The following is a 10595-nucleotide window of genomic DNA, read 5'->3' as shown; positions in this document are numbered from 1 at the left end:
CTTATCTGGTGGGTTTATTGTTATTATTTTGAGGGCGTTACAATAGAAATAAAAATGGAAGTTGTTGAAAATTAAAATTGGAAGTTCGTTCAAGAAACCACTATACCTTAATGATTTATTTGGAAATTAAATAAAAAAGGAAGTTGAATAGAAAAATGACTTGAATAAAAATGGAAGTTGCAGAAAATTAAAAATTGAAGTTCATTCTAGAAACCACTATACCTTAACGATATATTTGGAAATTAAATAAAAAAGGAACTTTAATAGAAAAGTAAATTGAATAAAAATGGAAGTTGAATAAAAATAAAAATAGAAGTTGCAGAAAATTAAAAATGGCAGTTCAATCAAGAAACCACTATACCTTAACGATCTATTTGGAAATTAAATAAAAAAGAAGTTGAGTAGAAAAGAAACTTGAATAAAAAAGGAAGTTAAATAAAAATAAAATAGAAGTTGCAGAAAATTAAAAATGGAAGTTCATTCAAGAAACCACTATACCTTAACGATCTATTTGGAAATTAAATAAAAAAGGAAGTTGAATACAAAAATGATTTGAATAAAAATGGAAGTTGAATAAAAATAAAAATTGAAGTTGCATAAAATTAAAAATGGAAGTTCATTCAAGAAACCACTTGTAACAACCCTCATTTTGACTTAGTCATACTTACATACATTTGTGGATGATCTTGTGTTAATATGTGCATTTGCAAATCTTGTCTTGTTTTGCTTGAATGATTGCTTGCACGCTTTGTTCTTGTCTGGTGTGTGGCCGAGGTCATCTGAAGCCTAGACACCTTTGAAACCTTTATCACTTAGAACTATCTTGGAACCCCTTTGGTTGACCTCCATCTTCACCCTGGCATATTGGCCGAGATGTCACCTGTAACGCCCTCAAAAAAAATAACATTAACCTATCAATATAGACATGCATTGATATATAAAAGTCCCACATTCTTCTATTCATCAAAGTTTCATTACAAAAAGTATCACATGTTAACGACAAAAGCAAATGCCCTAAAGGCTTACAGCTTTCCAAGTTAACACTTGGTTACAACAAAAGAGTACTAACTCATTTACACATTAAGCCCTTGGCTTGGATATACATGTAATATTTCAAAAGAAACATGACAACAAAAGTGTGTCCGCCTCTAGCCTCCCGAGCTATGTCCTCGGAGGTGGGATGCTACCTGTACCTGAAAATGATATTCCCATATAGGGTGAGCCACAGCCCAGTAGAAACATACTAAACCAAATATGAACAATGACTAAAAGATTAGCAGTTGATAGATGGTCAACACAGATACTTTCCCTTATCACACTTTACGGCTTCATGACATACAAGTCCATATTACAGTCCATTTTCCATTTCTTTTCAATTCTCAATTTATAACAATGGCTCATAACCTGGCCAAACAACTCATATGAGACAGTATCTCATATCAAACACTTCCCATTTCGTAATAGATAAGCATACTAGCTATATCACACACCAACAGATAAGCATACAAGCTATATCACCACTTCCACAGATATGCATATGAGCACTATCACACTTCCAATGACAAGCATATGAGCTCTGTCAATACATCACTAGATAAGCATATGAGCTCTATCTACGGAGTCCATCCCCTATCTCCTCCCAACACATCCGGTTTAGAGGTCCATCCCCTATCTTCCCTTAAACCGCGGAGTACATCCCCTATCTCCTCCAACACAACACAATGCATATAAACAATAATTATACACATCATCACACAACACATAAATTTAACATGTTTTTTCAATCATCATACTCAATGACTCATTCCAGTGATTAGTTTCCGTTTGCCTAATCATCATGCATTGTCTACAACAATCACGACTATCCTCCACCGATAGCCCAAAGCAGTTATTTCTATACAGAAAGTAAATGCAACAATGGATATATATAATCAACATTTCAACTAGGTGAGTGATAAATAATCCAACTACACCCTTTAGTCCCTTCCCTTTCCAATTTCCACATTCTCAATTCAATTCCTCATTCCCAACAATTAATTATACAAATTAATCAATCAATGTAATTAGGGCATTTTCCATAATTAACATTACAACCCTTAGGTTCCATTTTCATTAATGTTTTAACATTAATTTCACTTTTTCCATGCCGAACATGCATCTAGGCTTTATATAGCTAAAACCCCAACTTTTGTAAATTTACACAAAAGCCCCAAACTTTCACCAAATTACCAAACCAACCCAACATCTCAAAATACTAAAATTTAAAGACAAAGCTCATAGTAAGGAGTAGGTTATCCCTACCTCAAAGAATGACTCCCAACCAAGAAGGTGAAGAAAACGAAAGTGCTCCAAACCACGAACTTTTCGGATCAAAAGATAGCCCTCGACGATCAACAACTTTTTTGTAAAGGCCAAAGGTGAGGTAATCACTCCTACTAGATCAATACCTAGAGAGAAGGTAGAGCTCTAGAGTGAGAAGCTCAACAATGGTGTTTTTGGAAAAGTAAGAGAGAGAAGAGAAGTGGAAAAAGTGATTTGAAAAGTCAAAACACGGAGCTTTAACCCAGTCGCCCCACTCGAGCGTCAAACGCCCCGCTCGAGCGTCACTCATAGACTTCCGCTCGAGCGTCAACAATCCCGCTCGAGCGGCGGATACACACTCCCAGAACTTTTACAGAACTAGGTCTCCGCTCGAGCGTCAACTCTCCCGTTCGAACGTCACACACAACATCCCGCTTGAGCGTCAAAACTCCCACTCGAGCGTACAACACTGCAAAAGAGATACTGGAAGATGGAAAACTACGCTCGAGCGTCAAAAACCCCGCTCGAGCGGACAGACAACAACGAAGGGCCCGCTCAAGCGTCAAAATCCCCGCTCGAGCGTGAAGGCCAAAATCTGGGCAACTACTCTTGGTTTCTAAGTTCAACCAACCTGTTTCAAACTCGCCAACACAACTCAAGACACAAATGCAAGGAGTAAAGGATGTAAACAAGACATATACAACAACCAACTCCACGGAACCCAAGTCCGACTACAACAGTTAAAGAAAAGGGGAAACCGGGATCGCTATATTCATTCAAGAAACCATTATGCCTTAAAGATCTATTTGGAAATTAAATAAAAAAGGAAGTTGAACAAAAAAATAACTTGAATAAAAATGGAAGTCGAATAAAACTAAAAATGGAAGTTGCAGAAAATTAAAAATAGAAGTTCATTAAAAAAACCACTATACCTTAACGATCTATTTGGAAATTAAATAAGAAAGGAAGTTTAATAGAAAAGTAAATTGAATAAAAATGGAAGTTGAATAAAAATAAAAGTGAAAGTTGCAGAAAATTAAAATTGGATGTACATTAAAGAAACCACTATACCTTAACGACCTATTTGGAAATTAAATAAAAAAGGAAGTTTAATAGAAAAGTAAAATGAATAAAAATGGAAGTTGAATAAAAATAAAAAAGGAAGTTGCAGAAAATTAAAAATGGAAGTTCAATCCAGAAACCACTATACCTTAACGAACTATTTGGAAATTAAATAAAAAAGTAAGTTGAGTAGAAAAGAAACCAGAACAAAAAAGAAAGTGAAATAAAAATAAAATTGGAAGTTGCAGAAAATTAAAAATCGAAGTTCATTAAAGAAATCACTATACCTAAACGATCTATTTGAAAATTAAATAAAAAAGGAAGTTGAATAGAAAAATAACTTGAATAAAAATGGAAGTCGAATAAAAATAAAAATGGAAGATGCAGAAAATTAAAAATGGAAGTTCAATTCAGAAACCACTATACCTTAACGATCTATTTGGAAATTAAATAAAAAAGAAAGTTGAGTAGAAAAGAAACCAGAACAAAAAAGAAAGTTAAATAAAAATAAAATTGGAAGTTGCAGAAAATTAAAAATCGAAGTTCATTAAAGAAACCACTATGCCTTAACGATCTATTTGGAAATTAAATAAAAAAGGAAGTTGAATAGAAAAATAACTTGAATAAAAATGGAAGTCGAATAAAAATAGAAATGGAAGTTGCAAAAAATTAAAAATGAAAGTTCATTCAAGAAACCACTATACCTTAATGATATATTTAGAAATAAAATAAAAAAGGAAGTCTAATAGAAAAGTAAATTGAATAAAAATGGAAGTTGAATAATAATAAAAATGGAAGTTGCAGAAAATGAAAAATGGAAGTTCAATCCAGAAACCACTATACCTTAACGATCAATTTGGAAATTAAATAAAAAAGGAAGTTGAATAGAAAAATAACTTGTATAAAAATGGAAGCTGAATAAAAATAAAAATGGCAGTTCCATAAAATTAAAAATGGAAGTTCATTAAAGAAACCAGTATACCTTAACGATCTATTTGGAAATTAAATAAAAAAGGAAGTTTAATAGAAAAGTAAATTGAATAAAAATAAAAGTGAAAGTTGCATAAAATTAAAAATGGAAGTTCAATCCAGAAACCAGTATACCTTAACGATCTATTTGGAAATTAAATAAAAAAGGAAGTTGAATAGAAAAGAAACTTGAAAAAAAAAGAAGTTGAATAGAAATAAAAATGGAAGTTGCAGAAAATTAAAATTGGATGTTCATTCAAGAAACCACAATACCTTAACGATCTATTTGGAAATTAAATAAGAAACCACTATACCTTAACGATCTATTTGGAAATTAAATAAAAAAGGAAGTTGAATAGAAAAGAAACTTGAAAAAAAAAAAAGTTGATGAGAAATAAAATTGGAAGTTGCAGAAAATTAAAATTGGATGTTCATTCAAGAAACCACAATACCTTAACGATCTATTTGGAAATTAAATAAAAAATGAAGTTTAATAGAAAAGTAAATTGAATAAAAATGGAAGTTGAATAAAAATAAAAATGGAAGTTGCAGAAAATTAAAAATGGAAGTTCAATCCAGAAACCACTATACCTTAACGATATATTTGGAAATTAAATAAAAAAGGAAGTTGGGTATAAAAGAAACCAGAACAAAAAAGAAAGTTAAATAAAAATAAAAATGAGAGTTGCAAAAAATTAAAAATCGAAGTTCATTAAAGAAACCATTATGCCTTAACGATCTATTTGGAAATTAAATGAAAAAGGAAGTTGAATAGAAAAATAACTTGAATAAAAATGGAAGTCGAATAAAACTAAAAATGGAAGTTGCAGAAAATTAAAAATGGAAGTTCATTAAAGAAACCACTATACCTTAACGATCTATTTGGAAATTAAATAAGAAAGGAAGTTTAATAGAAATGTAAATTGTATAAAAATAGAAATTGAACAAAAATAAAAATGAAAGTTAAATAAAATTTAATGTGGAAGTATAATCCAGAAACCACTATACCTTAACGATCTATTTGGAAATTAAATACAAAAGGAAGTTGAGTAGAAAAGAAACTTGAATGAAAAAGAAAGTTAAATAAAAATAAAAATGGAAGTTGCAGAAAATTAAAAATGGAAGTTCATTCAAGAAACCACTATACCTTAACGATCTATGTGGAAATTAAATAAAAAAAGAAGTTGAATAGAAAAATGACTTGAATAAAAATTGAAGTTGAATAAAAATAAAAATTGAAGTTGCATAAAATTAAAAATGGATGTTCATTCAAGAAACCACTATACCCTAACGATCTATTTGGAAATTAAATAAAAAATGTAGTTTAATAGAAAAGTAAATTGAATAAAAATGGAAGATGAATAAAAATAAAAATGAATGTTGCATAAGATTAAAAATGGAAGTTCAATCCAGAAACCACTGTACCTTTACGATCTAGCTGGAAATTAAATAAAAAAGGAAGTTGAATAAAAAAAAGATTGAAAAAAAAAGAAGTTGAATAGAAATAAAAATGAAAGTTGCTGAAAATTAAAATTGGAAGTTCGTTCGAGAAACCACTATACCTTAATGACTTATTTGGAAATTAAATAAAAAAGGAAGTTGAATAGAAAAATGACTTGAATAAAAATGGAAGTCGAATAAAAATAAAAATGGAAGTTGCATAAAATTAAAAATGGAAGTTCATTCAAGAAACTACTATACCTTAACGATATATTTGGAAACTAAATAAAAAAGGAAGTTTAATAGAAAAGTAAATTGAAAAAAAATGGAACTTGAATAAAAATAAAAATGGAAGTTGCAGAAAATTAAAAATGGAAGTTCAATCCAGAAACCACTATACCTTAACGATCTATTTGGAAATTAAATAAAAAAGGAAGTTGAGTAGAAAAGAAACCAGAACAAAAAAGAAAGTTAAATAAAGATAAAAATAGAAGTTGCAGAAAATTAAAAATCGATGTTCATTAAAGAAACAACTATACATTAACGATCTATTTGGAAATTAAATGAAAAAGGAAGTTGAATAGAAAAATAACTTTAATAAAAATGGAAGTCAAATAAAAATAAAAATGAAAGTTGCAGAAAATTAAAAATGGATGTTCAATCCAGAAACCAGTATACCTTAACGATCTGTTTGGAAATTGAATAAAAAATGAAGTTGAGTAGAAAAGAAACTTGAATGAAAAAGGAAGTTAAATAAAAATAAAAATGGAAGTTGTAGAAAATTAAAAATGGATGTTCATTAAAGAAACCACTACACTTTAACGATCAATTTGGAAATTAAATAAAAAAGGAAGTTGAATAGAAAAATAACTTGTATAAAAATGGAAGCTGAATAAAAATAAAAATGGAAGTTCCATAAAATTAAAAATGGAAGTTCATTAAAGAAATGACTATACCTTAACGATCTATTTGGAAATTAAATAAAAAAGGAAGTTTAATAGAAAAGTAAATTGAATAAAAATGGAAGTTGAATAAAAATAAAAATTAAAGTTGCAGAAAATTAAAAATGGAAGTTCAATCCAGAAACCACTATGCCTTAACGATCAATTTGGAAATTAAATAAAAAAGGAAGTTGAATAGAAAAATAGCTTGTATAAAAATGGAAGCTGAATAAAAATAAAATTGGAAGTTCCATAACATTAAAAATGGAAGTTCATTATAGAAACCACTATACCTTAACGATCTATTCGGAAATTAAATAAAAAAGGAAGCTTAATAGAAAAGTAAATTGAATAAAAAAGGAAGTTGAATAAAAATAAAAATGGAAGTTGCAGAAAATTAAAAATGAAAGTTCAATCCAGAAACCACTATACCTTAACGATCTATTTGGAAATTAAATAAAAAAGGAAGTTGAGTAGAAAAGAAACCAAAACAAAAAAGAAAGTTAACTAAAAATAAAAATGGAAGTTGCAAAAAATTAAAAATCGTAGTTCATTAAAGAAACCGCTATACCTTAACTATCTATTTCGAAATTAAATAAAAAAGGAAGTTGAATAGAAAAATAACTTGAATAAAAATGGAAGTCGAATAAAAATAAAAATGGAAGTTGCAGAAAATTAAAAATGGATGTTCAATCCAGAAACGAATATACCTTAACGATCTGTTTGGAAATTAAATAAAAAATGAAGTTGAGTTGAAAAGAAACTTGAATAAAAAAAGAAGTTAAATAAAAATAAAAATGGAAGTTGCGGAAAATTAAAAATGGAAGTTCATTCAAGAAACCACTACACCTTAACGATCAATTTGGAAATTAAATAAAAAAGGAAGTTGAATAGAAAAATAACTTGTATAAAAATGGAAGTTGAATAAAAATAAAAACGGAAGTTCCATAAAATTAAAAATGGATGTTCATTGAAGAAACCACTATACCTTAATGATCTATTTGGAAATTAAATAAAAAAGGAAGTTTAATAGAAAAGTAAATTGAATAAAAATGAAAGTTGTATAAAAATAAAAATGTAAGTTGCAGAAAATTAAAAATGGAAGTTCAATCTAGAAACCACTATACCTTAACGATCTGTTTGGAAATTAAATAAAAAAGTAAGTTGAGTAGAAAAATAACTTGTATAAATATGGAAGCTGAATAAAAATAAAAATGGAAGTTCCATAAAATTAAAAATGGAAGTTCATTCAAGAAACCACTATACCTTAACGATCTATTTGGAAATTAAATAAAAAAGGAAGTTTAATAGAAAAGTAAATTGAATAAAAATAAAAATGGAAGTTGCGGAAAACAAAAAATGGAAGTTCATTCTAGAAACCACTATACCTTAACGATCTATTTGGAAATTAAATAAAAAAGGAAGTTGAGTAGAAAAAAACAAGAACAAAAAAGAAAGTCAAATAAAAATAAAAATGGAAGTTGCAGAAAATTAAAAATCGAAGTTCATTAAAGAAACCACAATACCTTAATGATCTATTTGGAAATTAAATAAAAAAGTAAGTTGAATATAAAAATAACTTGAATAAAAATGGAAGTCGAATAAAAATAAGAATGGAAGTTCATTCAAGAAACCACTATACCTTAACGATATATTTAGAAATTAAATAAAAAAGGAAAATTGATAAAAAAGTAAATTGAATAAAAATGGAAGTTGAATAAAAATAAAAATGGAAGATGCAGAAAATTAAAAATGGGAGTTCAATCCAGAAACCACTATACCTTAACGATCAATTTGGAAGTTAAATAAAATAGGTAGTTGAATAGAAATATAACTTGTATAAAAATGGAAGCTAAAAAAAAATAAAAATGGAAGTTCCACAAAATTAAAAATGGAAGTCCATTAAAGAAACCACTATACCTTAACAATCTATTTGAAAGTTAAATAAAAAAGAATGTTTAATAGAAAAGTAAATTGAATAAAATTGGAAGTTGAATAAAAATAAAAGTGAAAGTTGGAAAAAATTAAAAATGGAAGTTCAATCCAGAAACCAGTATACCTTAATGATCTATTTGGAAATTAAGTAAAAAATGAAGATGAATAGAAAAGAAATTTGAAAAAAAAAAAGAAGTTGAATAGAAATAAAAATAGAAGTTGCAGAAAATTAAAATTGGATGTTCATTCAAGAAACCACTATACCTTAACGATCTATTTGGAAATTAAATAAAAAAGGAAGTTTAATAGAAAAGTAAATTGAATAAAAATGGAAGTTGCAGAAAATTAAAATGGAAGTTCAATCCAGAAACCACTATACCTTAACGATCAATTTGGAAATTAAATAAAAAAGGAAGTTGAGTAGAAAAGAAACCAAAACAAAAAAGAAAGTTAAATAAAAATAAAAATGGAAGTTGCAAAAAATTAAAAATCGAAGTTCATTATAGAAACCACTATACCTTAACGATCTATTTTGAAATTAAATAAAAAAGGAAGTTGAATAGAAAAATAACTTGTATAAAAATGGAAGTTGCAGAAAATTAAAAATGGAAGTTCAATCCAGAAACCACTATACCTTAACGATCTATTTGGAAATTAAATAAAAAAGGAAGTTGAGTAGAAAAGAAACTTGAATAAAAAAGGAAGTTAAATAAAAGAAAAAATGGAAGTTGCAAGAAATTAAAAATGGAAGTTCATTCAAGAAACCACTACACCTTCACGATCAATTTGGAAATTAAATAAAAAAGGAAGTTGAATAGAAAAATAACTTGTATAAAAATGGAAGCTAAATAAAAATAAAAATGGAAGTTCCATAAAATTAAAAATGGAAGTTCATTAAAGAAACCACTATACCTTAATGATCTATTTGGAAATTAAATAAAAAAGGAAGTTTAATAAAAAAGTAAATTGAATAAAAATGGAAGTTGAAGAAAATTTAAAATGGAAGTTCAATCCAGAAACCACTATACCTTAACGATCTATTTGGAAATTAAATAAAAAAGTAAGTTGAGTAGAAAAGAAACCAGAACAAAAAACAAAGTTAAATAAAAATAAAAATGGAAGTTGTACAAAATTAAAAATCGAAGTTCAATAAAGAAACCACTATACCTTAATGATCTATTTGGAAATTAAATGAAAAAGGAAGTTGAATAGAAAAATAACTTGAAAAAAAATGGAAGTTGAATAAAAATAAAAATGGAAGTTGCAGAAAATTAAAAATGGAAGTTCAATCCAGAAACCACTATACCTTAACGATCTATTTGGAAATTAAATAAAAAAGTAAGTTGAGTAGAAAAGAAACCAGAACAGAAAAGAAAGTTAAATGAAAATAAAATTGGAAGTTGCAGAAAATTAAAAATCGAAGTTCATTAAAGAAACCACTATACCTTAACGATCTATTTGAAAATTAAATAAAAAAAGGTAGTTGAATAGAAAAATAACTTGAATAAAAATGGAAATCGAATAAAAATTAAAATGGAAGTTGCAGAAAATTAAAAATGGAAGTTCATTCAAGAAACCACTATACCTTAACGATATATTTAGAAATTAAATAAAAAAGGAAGTTTAATAGTAAAGTAAATTGAATAAAAATGGAAGTTGAATAAAAATAAAAATGGAAGCTGCAGAAAATTAAAAATGGAAGTTCAATCCAAAAACCACTATACCTTAACGATCAATTTGGAAATTAAATAAAAGAGGAAGTTGAAGAGAAAAATAACTTGTATAAAAATGGGAGCTGAATAAAAATAAAAATGGAAGTTCCATAAAATTCAAAATGGAAGTTCATTAAAGAAACCAGTATACCTTAATGATCTATTTGGAAATTAAATGAAAAGGGAAGTTTAATAGAAAAGTAAATTGAATAAAAATAAAAGTGAAAGTTGCATA

The sequence above is a fragment of the Camellia sinensis genome, unplaced genomic scaffold, assembly GCF_055761805.1.
Source record: "Camellia sinensis isolate YWXY unplaced genomic scaffold, ASM5576180v1 Unanchor2, whole genome shotgun sequence".
NCBI lineage: Eukaryota > Viridiplantae > Streptophyta > Magnoliopsida > Ericales > Theaceae > Camellia > Camellia sinensis.
This window is presented reverse-complemented; position numbering follows the sequence as displayed.